The following is a 20602-nucleotide window of genomic DNA, read 5'->3' as shown; positions in this document are numbered from 1 at the left end:
GAGCGGATGCTTGAATCCTTGAAACACTGAGGGGATTTAGATGCTCCATACGGTGTGGAAATGAACGGGTCTTTATTAGGGGTGTCAACAATAATCGATTCGGCAATGCATCGCGATGCGGGGCATGAACGATTCAGCATCGATGCGGCAAAGTGCCATAATCGATTATGTCACTGTTTATTTTCTGGCGGACGATAAAGTTGTGAAGTTTCAAATACTTCCGGTTCAGGGAGAATAACAACAACAACAAGGAAGATGGCTGAGGCTGAGGGAGATGCCCGCGATAGACGGGTTATTAAAAACGCGCTAACCACCCGAGGTGTGTAGGATTGTACGTATACATTTTTTGCACAATAATAAATTAATCTATAATGACGAAATACGGCGCAATTCATCTTTATTCCACAAGGTGGCAATGTCTGATACCCAATGATGAAGTGACGTTTCACTCATAGTTAACGTTACCTCTGACAGAAAACGAAACAATAATTATAATCTGCAAAACTTGAAATGGGTTAGTGATTTACTTCAGAGAGCAAGTACTAAACACAATCATATGTTAGTGTCACTGTCTCTTGATGATGGATGTGGTCAAGAAGCTGTCAGTGGTCAAAATATTGATTTTGAAGACATTGAAAATGAGTTTGGAGAATATGCTGGAGATCGCGAATATGAGGCAGATGCTGAATATAAACGAGCTCTGACGAGGTCATATAATGATGGTATTAAACATCTGCTCAAACTGAATCCTTCCAAGCTCCAAAAGGTAACGAAATAGGTTTTATTTTATTCTTCTGTAGCTGTTACTCTAAAATCAGGAGTTTTATATATTATCACGACAGGTAGAGGTCTATCCATGTTAATATAGATCTGGGTCGCTAACGACCTGAATATGTAAGAATGTTTGGTGAAACAGTCATGCATATAAGGGTTAATTGCATTTTATTTAATTTTATTTTATTACATTTTATTTTATTTAATAACTTTTATGTCAAAGATATAGGAGACACATAGCAGCCAATACAATCTGTTGTTTAATATCTGCTTGTATTGCCTCATGACTGATGAAAAATTTGCTTTGTGTGCTGTAGAATTTTGATGCATAACAATGCATCGTAGAATCGAATTGAATCGAATCGTTACCTGGTGAATCGTAATCGAATCGAATCGTGAAGGCAGTGCCAATGCACACCCCTAGTCTTTATCGTCGCTGAAGTGAGGAATAATACGATCGCAAATGGACAAACAAGCGAACATGACACATGAGCATATTCATATACCAGCATATATTAGTTATTTCTTGGCTAATGTCCGTCCTGTGTGACTCGTGTGTTTTAAATAATGACGTGCACTGAGCCTCTCTTCTCACCATAGACACGCCCCTTAACTGCTGATTGGCTACAAGTTTGTTATTCCACTCGGCCCGAGTCCTTTTTCTAAAACGGTTTTGAAATATCACTTACCCCACCTTTAATTGAAATACATTTCTTACATACAGTTCCTTTAATAGCAGGTGAACAAAGAAAATATTTGAAATATTTTAGCAAGTGTTTTATTTAGAGTTTATTCATTTTAATCTTTACATTTTCATGATTAAGTCCTCAGGTTGGAAATCCCTGGCTTACATTAGTTGTAAGAATTTAATGAGAAATGTCTGAGTTCATAGATCGTTGAGCTTTTATTGCAGACTTTAATATCGTGCTATGCTGAGCCTGTGAAACGGTATTGATTTGTTTGTTTTTTGTTTTATAAGAATTATTTTTTTTAGGGTAGATACATGTATGGGTCATTTTTCTTTGGAGAAACATCTGAAAAGTAGACATAAGCAGAAGGCAACAAAGTCCATTTAACTACTTACTGATGATTAGAGAACCAGTCAAGTTATTATAGAGACCTCATGTGTGCTTTTTCTTTCCTGTGGGCCAGGACTTGACAAAATGAGTCACTAATTGTTCCTGCCCACCAGTCCTGCCCTACATAATGATTTATGAAAGGAAGGCGGTATGCATGAAATGGGCAGAGGGGAATCATGCTAGATTTACCAAGTTTTTTTGATGGCGGAGTGCCAGTGAATTCCTCTGGGTTTTTGTGCTGTGGTGTTCGTACAGTGAAGGTGAGTGTAAATACATCCTCAATCACAATACCAGATAGTAGAGGGCTACAGCAAGGTCACTGGAGAACAAGGATCTTCTCTTCATTGACAGAGAACACTCCTGATAAAAGCCACAGCTCAACACGACCTGGGGCTTTACATTTCACGGCATTCAGACCAAAAGTCAGTGTTACAAGAAACCCCTGGAGCTTGTGTAATTACAGTAGTATTTGGAGAGCACTCGAATGGGAGAATTTCTGGTCTGAAAATTCTCCTATTTAAGCATATTGCTTAAGCTCATAATAGCATTTTTCAATCTGCTTTTATGAACGTTATTAATCCTTTATGATTCACAGTATGTTATTTATATGAAAACACACCCCTTTAATAAAAACTATGTTGGTGCATATATACGATCTGCAAAGCTACAAAGATCATAGTCTCCCACAAAGCGCCCTGTCTAATAGATAACACTGATCCAGACCTGCCTAAAACGGCTCGATCATTTATTACTTCCTCAAACGTCCATGTCACAATGTGAAATATTAGCATAATGCCTGCCCAAAAGCATAGGCAAAGAAAGAAGGCTAGGCTGCAGTGTTAATGTCATGTCGTGGAGAATCAGAGCTTAGTTATTTATTTATAAAGCTGTTCCTGAGCAGTACAACCCAAAAGTTTGATTGTGCACAGCGCATTTTACAGAGGAAAGCTTCCTGAACCTGGGAGAGTACAGTGCAGGTGTAACCAGGCCTACTTGACCCGATCCGTGCAGGATTCAAACCAGGGTCTCCGGCGTGGGAGGTGGGCACGCTAACAAAGTAACAAGACTCTTGAGGCCAGGGGAGTGAGGTTTAGCTGCACAGCTCTTACTGGCCTACAACCATTACACTCACCCCCTAAACCTCACTCCCATCTGGGTCATGGCATCAAATTCAACTGATCCTACTCACACGCTTCGATCAGGATTCAAACCGGGGTCTAGCGTTTGGAGCCGGGCACTCAAGCAAGGATGCAGGCGTTAGCGGCAGTCACTAATGCTCCCCTTGTGGCCTCAGAAATGAGGTTTACATGCAGAGCTCCTACTAGCCTACGTCCGTTACACTACCCCTAAACATCACTCCCACCCAGGTCACGGCGCCAAATGTAACTGGTCCTACTCAACCCTCTCCAACCAGGATTTGAATTGGGGTCTCTGGTGTTGGAGGCACGCATGCTAAAAGGATGCAGCTGCAATCGTCAGTTGCTAGTGTGCATCTTGACATCAGGAGTGTGAGGTTTACAGGCACAGCTCTTACTGGCCTTTGTCGGTTACACTCACCCCCCTTAAACTTCACTTTTATAATGAATAAGTCGAATAACGAATATCCTCACAGTTGTCATGAAGGGCAAAATTAACCACATAGACTAAAACCAGAATTTGTACCAGGCTGTAAAAATGTTTTATTCTGCTGTAAACTTGGGGATTTTAACATGGGGCTCAATGAGATTCTGCTCCCTTCTGGAGCCAGTCAAGGAATTGCAGTTTAAAGCTACACTGTGTGATATTTTCCCCCATCTAGCGGTGTAAAGGTATATGACCCTCCAGTGAATAATAGTTTCTGTTCCTCTCAATTCTGATTTCGGGTTTAACTCCTACGGTGGGCGATTTAGTCCAAGATTAACATGGCAATCCCCCTCTTCACATTTGACACGGTGCCATCGAGTGTTAAAACGCGAAAATCGAAGCTTGAATTTACGGGTATGTCCCTCTTTGGCTAATGTACTTTCAAGATGGAGGGCCAACATGGCGACCAGCATTCGAACCCCTCAAACTGGGAAAACTGGGGGAGGTTGCTACTTGGTTAATTTACATAATTTATATAATTCATTTCAAGTCAACACTCGTATGTCTATTTTTTTTTTTTTTTTTTTTTTTTTTTTGGTCAGAAGAACTTTGAGGTGAAACAAAGATAAAGTTAATACTAAAATGAAACATGACATGAAAGTCTTGAGCTATGGGCAAGCAATAAAATGTTCCTTCTGGGTCGCATCCATCTCTGCTATCAAAATCTCGTTGCCTCACCAGACAATAAATCCTAGCAGAATGAATCAGTTGTGTCTGTGAAGGCTCAGCTGTCAAAGGCAAAAGAACCTCTGCAGCCTCGTCAGTGAATGTCCAATTATAAATGAACAGGCGAGCTCTCATTTCCACTTTAACAAGCACAAGTCTGTGCAAATCGAGTGTTTATGGATGACAAAGTGAAGGCAGGTGACTTAACAGAACTTTACAGCAGAACTTGAGCACGGCTGGATCTCTCAGCAGTCGTTCTGTCTTTCCTCGTGTGCGGCAGGCATCTTTGTCTCTGCGGTGGTATTCTCAGCACGGATGCTGATCCAGGCAGTTGCTAGCAGCCGTCTCTGAGGAGTCCCCCATCATTTTAATCTCACCGCAGAGACTGAGGCAAACGAGCCACAGGAACATCAGCAGATGTCAAGATTTATTAAATATAGAGGGAGATTTGTATAGACGCCGCTCTGGTGAACTGGATATATTAGTCTCTCGTATGTTACTTGTTTACTTAGAAGCACACACATACTTCCAGAACTCCGACACAACCTGCTACGTTCTCAAGTCCCAAAGGTCTTCTTGAATACGAAGGTCTGAAGTTTCAATGGATTGTTTGGTTACTGTATTTTAAGGTGCCATTGTTACAGCATAAATCTGATTACAGTGCTCGTGTAATTACTCTGGTACATAGGAAGCTGAACCCGATTTACTGATGAGAGTTGCTTTCTCATTATGCATGAATTCAAAACATCATTTAATCAATATTGTATGTAGTCTGTCTTATGGAAGCCCTGTATAATTAGGGGCACTTTTTGTATTGACATAGGATCCATTGTTGTTAAAAAAGCATGCAGAGTACAACATGCTTCATGTTTTTAAGAAGTTGCATGGCTGAGACAAATAGCAAGATGCAATACAACAGCGAAAGACTCACTTCTGTTTGTGTAAAAATGATTAATACCAGTGCTTCTGAACTAGGGGTCCGGGGCCCTAACTAACTTTGTTCAGCTTATAAACTGGTGAATATCAATGGCAATTTATTTGTGCAATACTGTCTTTACAAAACAAATATATTGACAAATATATGACTTACAGACAATGCACAATAATGGGAAAACAGCAGGTGATTTGAACACTGCAGTGTCTTGAAATGTATTAATGAACGCTGTAGTTGTGCTCGAAGAGAAGGAATTTAGAGATGAGACTTTTCGGAGGGTTTTTATTGTGCAGACAGTACTGGTAAACGTAACTTTGTGGCTGACTTTACTGTGCCATGCTTTTTACAACAACCAAAAAAAAAAAAACATAAAATATAAAAATCTAAATAAACTAGTTGAGCTGACTAACTGACTGGATGCTGGATGAATATTTGACCATCCCTCCCACCCATCTCTAATGAACTAATAGGGTTTTTGTTCTAAACAGATGTGACAAGCCTCAGAACATTGTGTCAGTGGCCTGGTGTCAGTTTTTATGCTGTTGCTCAAGGTAACGTCGCCCACAATGAAATCTCGTTGGTCTAAAATCAGGATATGCGCAAGTGTATACACTGTAAAGAATTATTTAGAATAAAAGTTACCTGGTTGCCTTAATTTTGCGTTCATTGAAATTAAAAATTTGAGTTAATACAATTCGATAACCTTTATTAAAATATTATTAAAAGATTTTGTAAGCATATTGGGTAATTGTGTGTTTTATTTTTTAAGACGCAGTGAAACATGCCGAATAGTGCTATTTTTTATGTGGTTCAGATACAATAATATTTAGAGTTTCTATTTATTAAACAAATTTCCTTCATTGTATCAACTCACATTTTTAATAAAAAAAACTCAAAATTAAGGCAACCAGGTTACTTACTTTTTTAAGTTAAACCAAAATATGTATTAATACACAAAAAATGTATTGAGCATTAAGCAGATATGTTCTAATTGGCTCTGATTTTGTGTTGTTAGGAGGTTATACCTGTTATGAGGTATGAATTTCCTTAACAGCAGTAAAAACTGGTGTCAGTGTCAGTGAAATATCATTGGTCTAACATTGTGATCTACATTACTGTACATTAAACATCAGATATTTTCCTAATAGAGTGCAACAGTGCCTGTACCCTTTTTCAGCAGCGAACATGTTGCGTTTTTCAACGGTTTGGTGTAATTTTCTGTATAACATCATAGGTAATGTAGTTTTTCACCAGGAATTCCACTTTTAAACATGAATATTTAAAAAATAGATTGAAATCATGAGGACTGACATCTTCAACAGAATCTATTAACAACCTTTATAGCTCAAAGTAAGGCTGTCTTTAAAAGTATGCAAGTTATTGTTAAAAATCAATTTTCCTACGGAGACCATGTTTTTAACTTCCGGAACCGGACTGTTGTGCACTATAGTCTCTGATTTTGTGACAAATTGATTGTTGCATAAAACCTGTTATTGTCAGAAATATTCAGTTTGTCTTAGGCCACATCCACACGAAGCCAGAGCTTATCCAATCTTTTTTTCCCCATCGTCTCAAGAAATATCTGCATACAAGCGAAACCACTGAAATGAATGCCAGTATATGTTGCTGTAATTCTGCCTCAGAAATAGACTTAAAACAGAGAAAACTTGTGGCTACAGCAACGGTCTGAACTGAGGCAAAATCTCACAGTAACAAGAAATTATTATGCAATTTACTAGATTGGGATTTATTAACGCCTACAACTACCCCAGCCGGTATTTAAATGTTTTGGTGTTTGCGGCATCAAGATTAGTGTGTTTTATGGACCGTTGATATTAAACTTGTCTTTGTCTCCCTTCCTGCAACCACCCGCGGCCGTTATAAGGTGTGAATGGCTTTGACAGTATTTTAGTATTTTCTCATTCAGTTTTTATTTCTTTTCAATCTTAATTTTTACTTTTAGTAGTTTTGTACTTTTGTCATTTTATTACGCTTTTAAAAACATTGTGTTACAATATGCATTTTTATGAGCGTTTAATTTTAGTTTCATTTCAATTAGTGATTTTAGTACCTCTTAAACTTCAACTTATTTTAGTTATTTGCCAAGGGAACATTTTAAATTTTCATTTAAGTGCTTATGCTTTACATTATTTCCCAATGTTTTTAATAGTTATATATAAAATATAAAATCATTTTAGATATAATGATAACAACACTAGGCCTTGAAAAGCAAGAGTTGACAAGGTTGGTGAAAATTTGATCAGCATTGGAGCTGCCTCGTCTTAATCGCTCAAATCCTCTAAAGGGTCTCATCCTGGCACTGACTGAGATATTTGCATTTAGGCTGGAGCGGTTGCAGTTTATTTCAGCATCTCTGATGAATTGCTGCATTGATTGTTGTCTGGTTAGGACACACTGTTAGATTGCCAGCTGTACAATGTCAGATAGTTATGTTTTGACAGCCTCAGTGCATTTAGACTTTTGTGTTAAAACAGAAGCGCGGTCTCGCAAGAAGCAATGAAAAGCTTAATTTGTTTTTGTAATATCTTGAGTTATGAGAGCTGTTATTCACTTGTATACTCATTGGCTCATAGCGGAATCTGTAGGGAGCGCGAGTACATGATTATAATCATCGAAAATGCTCTAGTCTTGTTTTTTTTTTTTTTTTTTTTTGCGCAGCCACAGAGGGCCAAAGCTTTGAGTTCAATAATGCAATATTCAAAGAGTCAATTATGTACATTGTAGAGCTGCATTAAATTAAAGAAACAAAGCTTAAGGTGTTTACTTTAAAATAGTGCCAGCTACATTGCTGGGGAAGTAAATTTCATTATTATCAGTAAGCATAATGAGATTATGAAATGCAAATGTTTTATGTGTCGTTTGTATTTGCTGTTATTATTGCCTGTTGTGGAGTCTTTCTGGATGAAGTATTTGAAATACAGGAATGATTACCCTGACATTCAAAAGTTTGTACTTTTTTTAATTAATATTCTTATTTAGCAAGGATACTTTAAATTCATCAAGTTATAGTAAAGACATTAACAATGTTACAATTGTTTCCAATAAATGTGGTTCTTTTGAATTTTTCTATTCATCCTCCTGAAAAAAGGATGCATCTCAGTTTCCATAAAATATTAAGCAATGCTTCACATAAAGAAATTGCTTTTTTAAATATATTCAAATACAACATACTATTGTAAATGGATAATGGTATTTTTTATTACTTTCTTTCAAAGAGATTAAAAAAACCTTACCGACCCCAAACTTTTGACTGGTAGTGTTACTCGACCCTCATTACAAGTCTTTTTAAAGAAGTGCTTTAATTAATTATCATTTATTCATATAATTTAATTTTATAATATTTTAAGGACATATTTGTTTACTTTGTATGGTAAACAATTTTGCTACTGTTTTAGGTTGCCACTGAATATCAACCCATATTCCTGAAGTTAAACCACTGCTTTACAGAAAGACTCCACACACCCCATGTCTATGAGTGTGAAACCTGAAATTGAACTAATCAAGTCTTTTTCTTTCCTCCTCAGCAGGACACTTTCACCTTGAGAATGAGAGCCTGGTGTTTCTAGTTCAACCACAGCTGAAATGGCACGACACAAGTTAGTTCTTTATGTTTTCAAGTCCTTCCCTCTTTTGTTATACTCCTTAGTAAAACTTTATTTTAGCTTGCACAGTTATTAACCTTCACTAGCTGATTAGTGACCAGATTTGCTAAATATGGCAAATTAGAGGGCAATTCCAAAAAAAACACTGGGAATGGAAAGTTCTGCGCATGATCTACTGAGGGCAATCAAATTAACCCTCATCCTTCACTCAGGTCATTTTGAGCCGAAAGTTATTTGTTTGTTTTTTAAGAATTAAAAAATGAAGTCTTCATCAGGTCCAAGAATGGATTTGAGGAGTTTTGTGGTTAAAATTTAAAAAAGTAAAAAAAAGTCCTTCCTTTTGTGGGTCAATTTGCCCCCTGTAGGAATGAATGGAATGTGTGGAATGCTTTAGTACACAAAGAAAAATTAACTTAAAATTCTAAAACTTAAGCAAAAAATGTTTTATAATGTCCACATGCATACTGAACTGTCTTTAGGACCCAGCAGAGCAGTTCATTTGTTCCATATAGAGCTGCAATAATATTATGTTATATTATATTTTTTTAAAAGGTTGGCAAAGACACTCCATTTTGAGCTGAATTAAAAGGGTAATGCATGAAATTTAGTTATTTTGAATGTAAAGAAACTTTTTTTCTTTTTTTTTCTTTCTTTTTTTTACAAAAAATTGCATTAAGAATAGAAAAAAGAAAATCTTAAAATAAATTAAATAATCTGCAAAAAACAATTTTAAGGCTTCGGAAGGCTTGAGGGTGAACACAGACAAATTATCATCTGAATTAAGACATGTTTTTTTTGGGGCTGTAAATAATGGTGCAAGCGGCAAAATAATTTACGAGCATAAACCTTAGTAAATCACCTCACGTGAATAATTAAATACTCTCCTCCCATACATTAAATACTGTGTCTGAAAGACAAACTCCTACAAATGCATATGCAATAAGGTCAGCCACAAAAATAACCCTGTCCACACCTTTTCACCGTTCATTTTTCACTGTGTGTCTTTAGTCAATCCTGACGGTAGTTTTTTAACGCAAAAGAGGGTTTGTGTTGGGGAAGTAAATCTGGCCCTAAATGTTTAAATAAGTATCTGAGGCATTTACAGCCGGCTGGAGAGTTTGTCTAACAGTTGAGATGACGCTGTTTTTGCATCATCATGAACACTCGTCCTGTTTTGCTGGGTTAGAAGCATTCCTGGGTTAGCATATTTTGACTAGAACAACATTCATGTCCAAAAATGTAACGCTAACCATATCCCTTCCCATAAGTTATCCCTAAAATGAGAGGGAAGTGATGCACTGATGTAGAAACACCTTGTAAACTTGTCCCTCAAATCTGATTTGAATGTTGATCCAGGAACATGTTGCACTTGGTGAAATCATGTTACACATCATGAACGGTGCAAAAACATTCATTAGCCAATCACTGGGTAAAATATGATTTGTTTCAGGTTGATTTGCAAGAATTTTGGCTTGTATGTGAAGCATGTGTTTATAATTTGCCGTCGCTTATAAGGAGAGTGCTTATTAGAACCGACTTTATAAAGGTTATTATTATTAATTGTTGCAATTGTTCTGCCATTTCAGTTTTTAAATATGCCAATTTTCCATTGTGAGGAAAACACAAATACTCTGATGCTCAACTCGGGATGTTGGCATTATTGTCCTTGAATTGTCTTAGAGTTGGCAAGGTCAAACGGAAATTTGATCAGCATTAAAACTTGTTGGCTTGGTGCATTTTAATCGTTCAAAAATGTCTCTGTTCCCTCCCCGGCACTGGCCAGAACTGAGCTATTTGCATTTTACAGGCGCGAGAGAGGTTGCTGTTTACTTCTCCGTCTCAGGCGAATTGCCAGAGCTGAGGCCGAAGGAAGAAAGAAAACATAATTATTGTGTTCTTTAATGTGAATGAACTGCAGAATATTCCCTCTGACCGAGGCCTTTGTCATTGCGCTTGGGTTTTTAATAATATTGCAGCCTGAAGGCAGAGAGTAAATGGGTTAAATGTGCATAATTTTTATCATTTGAGAACTTTATTTGGGTCATTCCTGTGCTGCAATACATTTTGAACTTTTTTTTAAATGAATAGGCTTTTGTTGGAAGTATTGTAAGCACTAAAGGTTACTTTTTGCAATTTAAGGTAGTATTTGTGTAGACTGAACACCAGGCTTTCAGAAATATGATTTAAAATGTGAATTTCCCATGTGAAATTAATGCTTATTTAATTTTATTATGCAGATTTTAAAGTTTTAAAGAATTCATCAAATCCACTGCAAATACTTACTGTTGTTTAAGCTGTTGGTTTCTCACCAAAATGAGATGTTACTTCCTGGATGATGATGTTGGGTAAAAGATTTACAAAAGACTTAACAGGATGAAATTGAGGAAAATCCTTTCAAGCATTTATTCACATTTAAAACATGTCTTTCATTTTAAACATTTTGATTCATTTAAAAATGTAACACTTTGAATATTTTTTCTGGAATTAATAACCAGTCAAAATAATAATATAAATTATATTATATGAATAGTGGTGTATATATATTGTGGTTCCAGTCACTTCCACGGTCACCGATATATAAAATCAAGCACTCGGCATGCAGACGCTTCTACAAACATTAGTGAAAGAATGGGTCGCTCTCAGGAGCTCAGTGAACTCAAGCGTGGTACCGTGATAGGTTGTCACCTGTGCCATTAGTCCATTCGTGAAATGTCCTCACTACTAAATATTTCACGGTCTACTGTTAGTGGTATTTTAACAAAGTGGAAGCAATTGGGAACAACAGCAACTCAGCCACGAAGTGGTAGGCCATGTAAAATAACAGCGGGGTCAGTGCATGCTGAGGTGCACAATGTGAAGAAGTCGGCAACTTTCTGCAGTGTCAATAGCTACATATGAGCTCAAGAACAGTGTGTAGAGAGCTTCATGTAATGGGTTTCCATGGCCGAGCAGCTCATCTAAGCCTTACATCACCAAGTTGAATGCAAAGCATGGGACGCGGTGGTGTAGAGCACACCGCCGCTGGACTCTAGAGCAGTGGATACGTGTTCTCTGGAGTGACCAATCACGCTTCTCTGTCTGGCAATTAGTCCAGTTGGGGAGTGCACATATTAAATAATAACTTTACCGAGGTGATAAAAGCCACACATTTTAAATGAAGCTTCTTTAAGGCCTCATAAAGGATTTCAGCCTAGGGACCCAGCTGAAATATTGAAATTTGGTGTCAAATAACTTAAACAATATTCATAAAAAAACATTTTTAGGTTTTTCCTCTCAATTAAAACTTTCAGAGTAATGGCCTTTTAAGACCACTGAACAAGCTTCCTTTTGTTAGAGGTCCCGTTCTTCGCTATCCCATCTTTCAAACTTTAGTTAGTGTGTAATGTTGCTGTTAGAGCATAAATAATACCTGTAAAATTATAAAGCTCAAAGTTCAATGCCAAGCGAGATATTTTATTTATAACAGAAGTTCCCTTTCAAAGCCTACAGCGAACGGTCGGTTTGGGCTACACCCCTGAACTTCCTTTTGTAATGACGTCACTAGAACCGTTTGTTGACTAACCCTCCGCCCACAAGAACACTCAAAAAAGGGGGCGTGGTCTTGTTACTCTCCCACGTGGAGAAGAGCACGCATTCAGCGCTTGCATCTCCCCGTTATGGTAAGAGGCGGGACCTTTCCTGGCAACGTGCGCTAAGCTGCTGTCCAATCACAACACGGGAAGCGCTGGCCCAATCAGAACTCGTTATGTATTTCTGGAGGAGGGACTTCATAGAACAAGGAAATCATCAGGCCGTAGGACAGAGGAAACAGCCTAAATTGTGTGAAAAATTGTGTTTTTTACACGCGAAACATGTTATATTGCACACTGTAAACACAATCAAAGCTTCAAAACGACATAAAAAAAACGGGACCTTTAATCTGTGCTCAGGCCAGAAGATCTTCCAAGTGTAAAATAGTGACAAGACACCATATACTTAAAAAAAACAACAACTGTATAATATAGGCGGAATAATTAAAAAAGGCAGCAAAAATACTTAAAGCTGCATTCTGTAACGTTTTGTGCTGTAGTGATTAATAAACAGAACTGCATGCTTCGTGCATAAGAACGTTGCAGCCGGATCTACTTCTCTCTGTTTATGTCTATGGCGAGTCACGCAGAGACTGTGCTCCTCCGCAGCAGCTCCTACCAGACCGCTCTGAAATAGTCCCAGTGTAAATGCTTATTATAAGTGTACCATAATGATTCAGGTTAAGACAAAAACACGGTTTAGAAAATGGATTCATGTTGTACATTCTCATTATATAATTTTTGTACATCTTGTAAAGTTTTAAATGTTCAAAGATCTTGGTTTTCTCTTATTTTTCTGTTCAGCTAGGTCATTCATATAGCTATCTACTTAGTTCTTAGTTTGGCCATTAGTTTTATTTTAGGCTGCATCACATTAAATCTTATTTGTGTGTGACAGTACATAACTACATGTACTTTCAGTTATTTTGTTTTCCTATTGTTGCAGGTCAGAATGTCTTGATTCATTCGTTCTTTTCTGCTTACATAACATTAGTTTCTGAAACGTCATCATGGAGCTGAACTGGGCTCTATGTATGATTAACCCACCTCTGAACCCCTGAGATGTCCCTTTCAGACACCTGGGACAAGTGCTGATGAATCTGATGCCTATAGATCATTTCTGGCTAATATTGGCACACACTAATCAGTCTCTTCGATATAGTTGACCTAAAAACTTTTCAGGGATTGCTCTGTAAATTCAATTGAGAATATAACTAATGCATGCCAGTTAAAATACTGTATTCTATGCCAGAGACTTGACGGTTTAATCTGTGAAAATGTCAGGCAAACACACACATATTGATCTTGACATTTTTAGCCTCTTATATATTATATTATATTATATTATATTATATTATATTATATTATATTATATTATATTATATTATATTATTTTTTTTTTTTGCTTAATTGTGATATTGGAGTGAAAGAAAAATACATCTAATATTATTTCCATCTTTAAAAATGGCAAGTTTAATATTTTGTCCAATATGATGAGGACATAAAAATGTGCTGCATGACCCATTTACACCATATTGTAGTGCTTGTAGTTGTCACAGCATGATGAAAATGAATTTATGTAATGGGTGGAGGGTGGTGGATGATTTAGAAAAAGGACAGATGAGGCTTGAGGCAACAAAAATCTCATTCTCCCTTCCTTTAGGAAAAATGAGAGGCAGGCGTAAACAGCAGGGCTGACGTTTCACACCAGAAATTCATTATACACAATCAGGATGGCATCTAAATGACTGGCAATAATGAGTTTCCACTTCAAGCTTTTGATTTCCATTTTAGTATGTAATGCTGTAGTATATGATATTGCATTTATGACACTGCATTTTTCAAACTATACTGGTTGTGCAGGCATTATTAGAGTTCTTACGTGATATGTTACATAAACACTGTAAAGCTTTTTTTGATTTTACATTCGAGTAGTTATTTTTTGTTTTGTTTTTTTGAAAGGCTTTATAGATTTTTTTTAGTTGTTCAATTTGAGGGAAAACTATGTACAGTTGTGGCCAAAACCAATGTCTAAAGGGGATGTTTGTTTTAATGACCCTAAAAGTTCAATTAAACCATCAAACAAATTTTTACAGTTTTTGAAATTGCTTAAACACTAACAATGAAACTTGAGGCCCACTTAGCAAAACCATTCACTCATATCCCTAATCTTCAGACCGTCTGCAAAACTATAAGCACATTATACGCTTTACACTCAGTTTGCAATTGAAACAAAAATGTCTCTACATTAGACACATCACTCAAAACGAACAGCCCTTGTTTCATTTGGAAAATACTGCCATTTAAATGGCACAACATTTTTGTCACCTTTTAATGCTTTATACAATACAGTGTTTCAAAGCAGCTTCACAATAACAAATTCAAATTCTCCTGAAAAGCAGCTCTATCAAGCCGAAAGTGTCATCATTCAGCTAAAGTCAGTTCAGTTCAATAACTGTAAAATACACGATTGTGCATACATACTGTATATACAGTGCTGAGCACGTACGTGTGACAAACTCCTGCACACTCCACTACACTGAACAAGCAAGAGACAATAGATAGTTTGTGTATGTGGCTATTTGATCATTTGATGTTTGTGTGTAGTTACTGCACAAAAACACAACTTTTAGAAGAGTTAAAATAGTTTTGAATGAAGTTTGGTTTTGCAAAAGATGTGACATTTTGCACTTTGTGATTTTTTTATTTTTATTTATTTTTTTTACGGTATGTATGCGTGTTTTGTGTGTAAAGTTTCAAGAAATGGAGGCATAGAAAAATTGCAGAAATTGTATTTAATTGTGCAGTCCTGGTAAACCTGACAAGCCTGACAAGCCAGACCCACATCAAGATGTTTGGTCTGGAAACTCACCATTGACAGCTCAATCCGAGGGGCGGGATAAACGGTTGTCTTTCAAACTCCCTCTGCACGCGATAGGATAGCGCTACACCAACCAGAGCAACGAAGGTGAAACAGAGCTCGTTGATAGATTAAACATTCGCCGTATCCGGTCGGCAAAACTCTGAACACATCTTCCCTTTTTAAGAATGACTTCAGTGCCGTTCTTTGTTCTTTTCTCAGAGAAAAGCTTAACTCCAAGTCTTCCAGAGTCGCGGTCAAAGCTGATTCGAAAGACCGCCGTTCACCAGTTTCTGTGTTTACTAGAAGCACGCAAACGCAACTCGGCCGTCGTCATTATGGCCCCGCCCACCGACTCTACACTCGATGTGATTGGCCCGGCAAGAGTTAGGGGAATACAGCTCAGAAGGGTATTGAGAGTTCCTAGACGACACTCGCGGGCAGATTAAATTTGCTGCCGCTAGGGTGCGTCTAGATTTCTAGGCTAGCAAATACACACAAAATAATGTCAAAATGCCGGTCTTGGCGAGTATTCACGTAAACAGTCAGTAATGATTAAAGTGAACGTAAAGAGTTGAGAAAGAAAGCGCATGTGTAACAGTATAATGGATCCGTGCGTCAGGTCTTAAAGGGACAGCAGCCTAAAAACCTGCAGATAAATTATGAGATATTTTAAATATATGGTGGTGGTGTTTTATAAAAATTAAATTAGATTTGCTGCCGCTAGGGTACGTCTAGATTTCTAGGCTAGGTAAACCCTACATAATGAGAACAAAATGTCCCCACAAAGATGTCAGTATCTAAAATCCTTGACCTTGTTGGGAATTGTTTCGGTCCCCATGAGAAAAACAGCTTATAAATCATACTACGTGATGTTTTATGAAAATGTAAAAATGCAGAAAGTTTTGTGTGATGGGTAGGTTTAGTGTAAGGGGAGAGAATATGCATTTTGTACACGTGTGTGCGTGCGCGTTCAGATTTATTGTCTTTTTTTGTTTTGGTCACTGCATAAAAGCCATACTCACAGTATGTTATTTCATAGTTTTTATAAGGTTTACTATCAAACTAAAATGTGGAAATGTAGTAGTGTTTGTGTAATAATAAAAAGTGAGCATGTGTGTCCAAACTTTTGATTGAGTATCTCTATCGTACACAACGAATCTTGTAAAGCTCTAGGCTTGCTGGTTTTATTTCATCTGGGTTTCTTTGCTGTGGTTCTGAAGCAGAGGAGCAATCGTCCCGTAAGAGTGCTTAAAATTATACACATATCCTTTATTAAATTCTGATCATCACTCTTCAGAGGAGATGAAAGTAATGCTAATATTAATTAGCATCACTTTTTCCAACCTCAAATAGACACCACGGGACTAGTCTCAGATCAGCGTCATCATGGTAACCTTTAGCGTTAATGCTGTGACTCAGCTGTGCCCAGCTGTTTACCCTGAGTGAATACGCTCTGCGTATCGCCAATTTGTGTGTTAGATCTTGTGTGTGGAGTGCAGGCCTGGGGAACAAAAGGCAATGAAACCTTAATTACATCCTCCCTTATCTTGCTTCCTTCTCTCTCTTGTCCTCTGGAGCTGCGCGCTATCAGCACTTTGAATTAGAGTGCTCTGCACGCCGCCGCGGCCTCACCTGTGGATAAAGCACGTCAGGGACCTATTGTTTGAGAAGCGTGCGCTTCGCCTAAACAATAATGCAACCGTCTGCAACACCAAATTTCTTTGCATATGTACAGTCCTGTTTCTGCAGTTATCTGGAGTTCTTTCATTAGCCATCTAATAATGAATTATTATTTTTTACCGGGCCGTATTAAAAACCTATCATATTTATTCATGAATACTAATTAAACATGATTGTTTTATGTGACCAGCAATGTTTTTAGTCAATTGAATATCAGCCAAAGTAATTCAGAGTTATATATTTAAATATATAAACATATTAGGCCTGTCAAAATTATATATATATATATATATATATATATATATATATATATATATATATATATATATATATATATATATATATATATTTTAGTTTAACGCATTAAATTTAACGCAACATCCGTTTTTTTTTTTTTCTGCCATCTTTTGGCTGCTCTTCAGGGAGTGTATAATCACGCTATCATGCTCTTGACTGAATAATTTTTGTAGCTTTAATAAGGATTAATCTATATTCAATTCAAAATGAATGCAATGAATACTGTGCAGTGTTTGATTATCCAATTTCTGTGTTCACAGCTAAATGTGACATTTATTACAGTGGGTTTATTTGAAGATCGTTTTAACTCTTTCCTCGGTGTTGACGGAATTTTCCGGCTTTGTGTTTTCACTGTTATACGCTAGGGGGTGCTATTACACATCTACTGAAAGATTACAGAGGCGGAGTAAATCATGGGTTCATTTTCATTTTTGGATTAACTATTCCTTTAAAGTTTCAAAATCACCTAGCAACCATACCTTAAAATCCCTGGTAATAACACCAAATGTGGCACACATCAAGTCAAGACCAAATATCTATAGGAATAATGTATATTCAGCTTTCTTTTCCATGATACCGCAATTGTTTGATTAACATTAATGAAGCAGTATATTAAGACCTCCTTTACAGCACAGATCTAATATAATGTTACACACCAGATGTTTTCCCCCAACAGTTAACCAGATGTTCATTTAAGACACAACAGATAATGTGTGTGTGAATTCTCTACAAATACTGTAATTCTGTGTATATGTGTATATCGAAATTGCATGCTGCTTCGGATGTGTGAATCAGTCAGAGTGAATGAGTTTTGTTTACATCAACATGAATTTGAATATCACATTTCAATAGTTCAGACTCATGCCATGGAGAAATCGCTATGAATATTCATAAAGTTGGATTGCCTTGCTCTACAACGATACCAAACTTGTGCTGAGAGGCAGCAGTCGCCTCAAACAGCACTTTTCATGGACAAGGGAAAGGGACTCCTCTCAGAAAACATACAAAGACTTTTAGATGTTTAACTGCTATTTGGACCCTTAAGCCCTCGTCTAGAGATCTTGTGTAAACCTCTAAATCAACTAAAATGTACTTTAAAAAAAAGCTTTTGTCAGTCAATAGCTTGAAATTATCCTGTGTGCTCTCACTCATTTTGCCAGCACATGCCATATATACTGTAAATATCTATATACTGTGCAAACTCTTAGGCACGTTACTTTTATATATATATATATATATATATATATATATATATATATATATATATATATATATATATATATATATATATATATATATATATATATATATATATATATATATATATATATATATACACATATATATATATATATATATATATATATATATATATATATATATATATATATATATATATATATATATATATCACTCACTATTGCTGTAGTGTATCAGTAGGAAATATCAGTTTACATTTCTAAACATTAGTTTTGCCATTAATTGTAATAATCCAGTGAGATTTTTGTATGCACAAGAAGCCTGTATGATCTGCCAACAGCCGGTATGATCTGATCTCAGCATCATCGAGTCTGTTATGTTTGGAATATGTGTGAGATCAAAGGCTGTGATCCTCAGAGCTCCGTGCTTGGCTAACAGATTAAGACCACTTCTAAGAAAAATAAAAAAATAAAAAAAAGATTAAAAAAAGAATAAAATAAAAGAATAAAAAAGTTACAATTTCCAAAATTGCTACGCAAACAAGAACACTACTGCTATAAAGTTCACAGATGTTAGACTGAGCTGGATGCTGGTGCCCCAATAGCAAATCTTTACCCAGCACTCGCTCCCCAACTTGTGTTGAGGAATTTGCGCTGACCATAAATAATAGATTCATGACTGACTATGGCAAATTCTGCTGGGTCCTGCACTCTGGAGAGCTGAATCCTGGAAACATGGGCTGGAGTTCAGTTGAGAGCACAATGAGATCTTGATTCCATAAGACTGGCTTTTGAAACTCTTATAGCAAAAACATGAGTCTCGGCATGCAGCGCTGCTGCTCATTTTTTGCCAAAGAACACCCACTTATACATGATCAAAGCTAATTATGAAATCAATACTACCACAATAAAAGACCCTGCTCAAACAAATGGTTGTTCATTCAAATATCAATGTAGAAGTGAAAGGGTGTAAATAAATTAATAAATATGGGCAGAGTGTCTGTTTTTTTTCATTTGTTTGTTTGTTTGTTTGTTTTGTTTTTCCTTCCAATATTATTAAGCGTTGTCTATTCATCTTGGCTAAACATCAAGATTACAAAAGGTCACATTATAAGGCCCAGAACATCTGTGTGTATTTAAATTAAACCGCTAGACATTAATAATTGGGCAATTCATAAAACAAAAACTTAATACAACAAATAAACTTGGTCTCATTTGAGGATTACAGCATGTCTGTGGAATAGGCACATGAAGTGGGGAAAAACCATAAATGTACCCTCGGTAAATAAGACAAAAACATAATTAGAATAATAATTTAATAAATAGAAACTCAAAATATTATTGTATCTGAACCGCAATTTTTTGTTTTATTAAATCATATTTGGCATGTTTCAATGCGTCATTGTCACATGCTTGTCCTGTTTTGTGTGCACATGTGGGTTTTGTCATGTCTCCGGTCTACTGTCAACCCCGCCCTTCTTGTTATCTGATTATTGGTTAATTTGCCCCACCTGTTCCCTCTTGATTTCTTCCCCTTATAAGCTCCTTGTGTTTGTCAGTCTGTGTTGGATCCTTGTGTAATGTCTGCGTCTTCCGTCCTCCCCGTGATTCTGTTGGTTTGTTTAAGTTTGTATTTATATTATTCTATTATGTGTTTTTCCCCCTCGTGGGTTGTTGTTTTGAGTTTATGTTTTATTTGTTATAAATATATATCCTTTTCTGCACTTGAGTCCTCGCACCATTTCCTTTGTCTGTAGCGTGACAGACTGACAAACACAAGGAGCTTATAAGGGGAAGAAATCAAGAGGGAACAGGTGGGGCAAATTAACCAATAATCAGATAACAAGAAGGGCGGGGTTGACAGTAGACCGGAGACATGACAAAACCCACATGTGCACACAAAACAGGACAAGCATGTGACAGTCATCACACATAAAACACAATTACACTGGGGAAAAAGTGTGTTGGATTTACATTATTTAATTGTGTACCTCGGTCCCACAGAATCAATCGCATTAAAAACAAACATAATTTGTTCATTTACCTTCATGGATTGAATACATTTTAAGTGACTCAATTAAGTAGTTTCAAATTGAATTTTATTTGGCTCCCTGACATGATTCAGACATTCAACTTCATTCACATAGTCATTCATCCACTTCAATTTCATATAATTTAATGTTACACAACTGAATTATGCACTAGCTAGTTCTCCACTCTTCTCCACAATGCTAACCCACTGTAATTTAAACTGTTCTAATAATTCCAACATAACTGAATATTAAACTCTTATTA

General features: G+C 36.6%; 1 protein-coding gene across 17 annotated transcripts in view; it reads left to right on the top strand.

The window, feature by feature from the left end:
- Nucleotides 1-20602, top strand: part of b3galt1b (UDP-Gal:betaGlcNAc beta 1,3-galactosyltransferase, polypeptide 1b) — a 224563-nt gene that overhangs the window by 137928 nt on the left and 66033 nt on the right. For 9 of the 17 annotated variants that reach the window (XM_067444547.1, XM_067444535.1, XM_067444545.1 and 6 more), the window contains one exon: nt 8622-8693. The exons of 2 other annotated variants lie outside the window; for them this stretch is intronic. The gene's annotated coding sequence lies outside the window, so the exon portion shown is untranslated. The remainder of the gene's footprint in view (nt 1-8621; nt 8694-20602) is intronic. 6 more of the 17 variants (XM_067444549.1, XM_067444537.1, XM_067444538.1 and 3 more) reach the window with 1 other exon arrangement.

Source organism: Pseudorasbora parva, chromosome 5, assembly GCF_024679245.1.
Source record: "Pseudorasbora parva isolate DD20220531a chromosome 5, ASM2467924v1, whole genome shotgun sequence".
NCBI classification, from domain to species: Eukaryota; Metazoa; Chordata; class Actinopteri; order Cypriniformes; family Gobionidae; genus Pseudorasbora; species Pseudorasbora parva.
The sequence above is the reverse complement of the archived record's forward strand: the minus strand, read 5'-3'. Positions and strand labels throughout refer to the sequence as shown.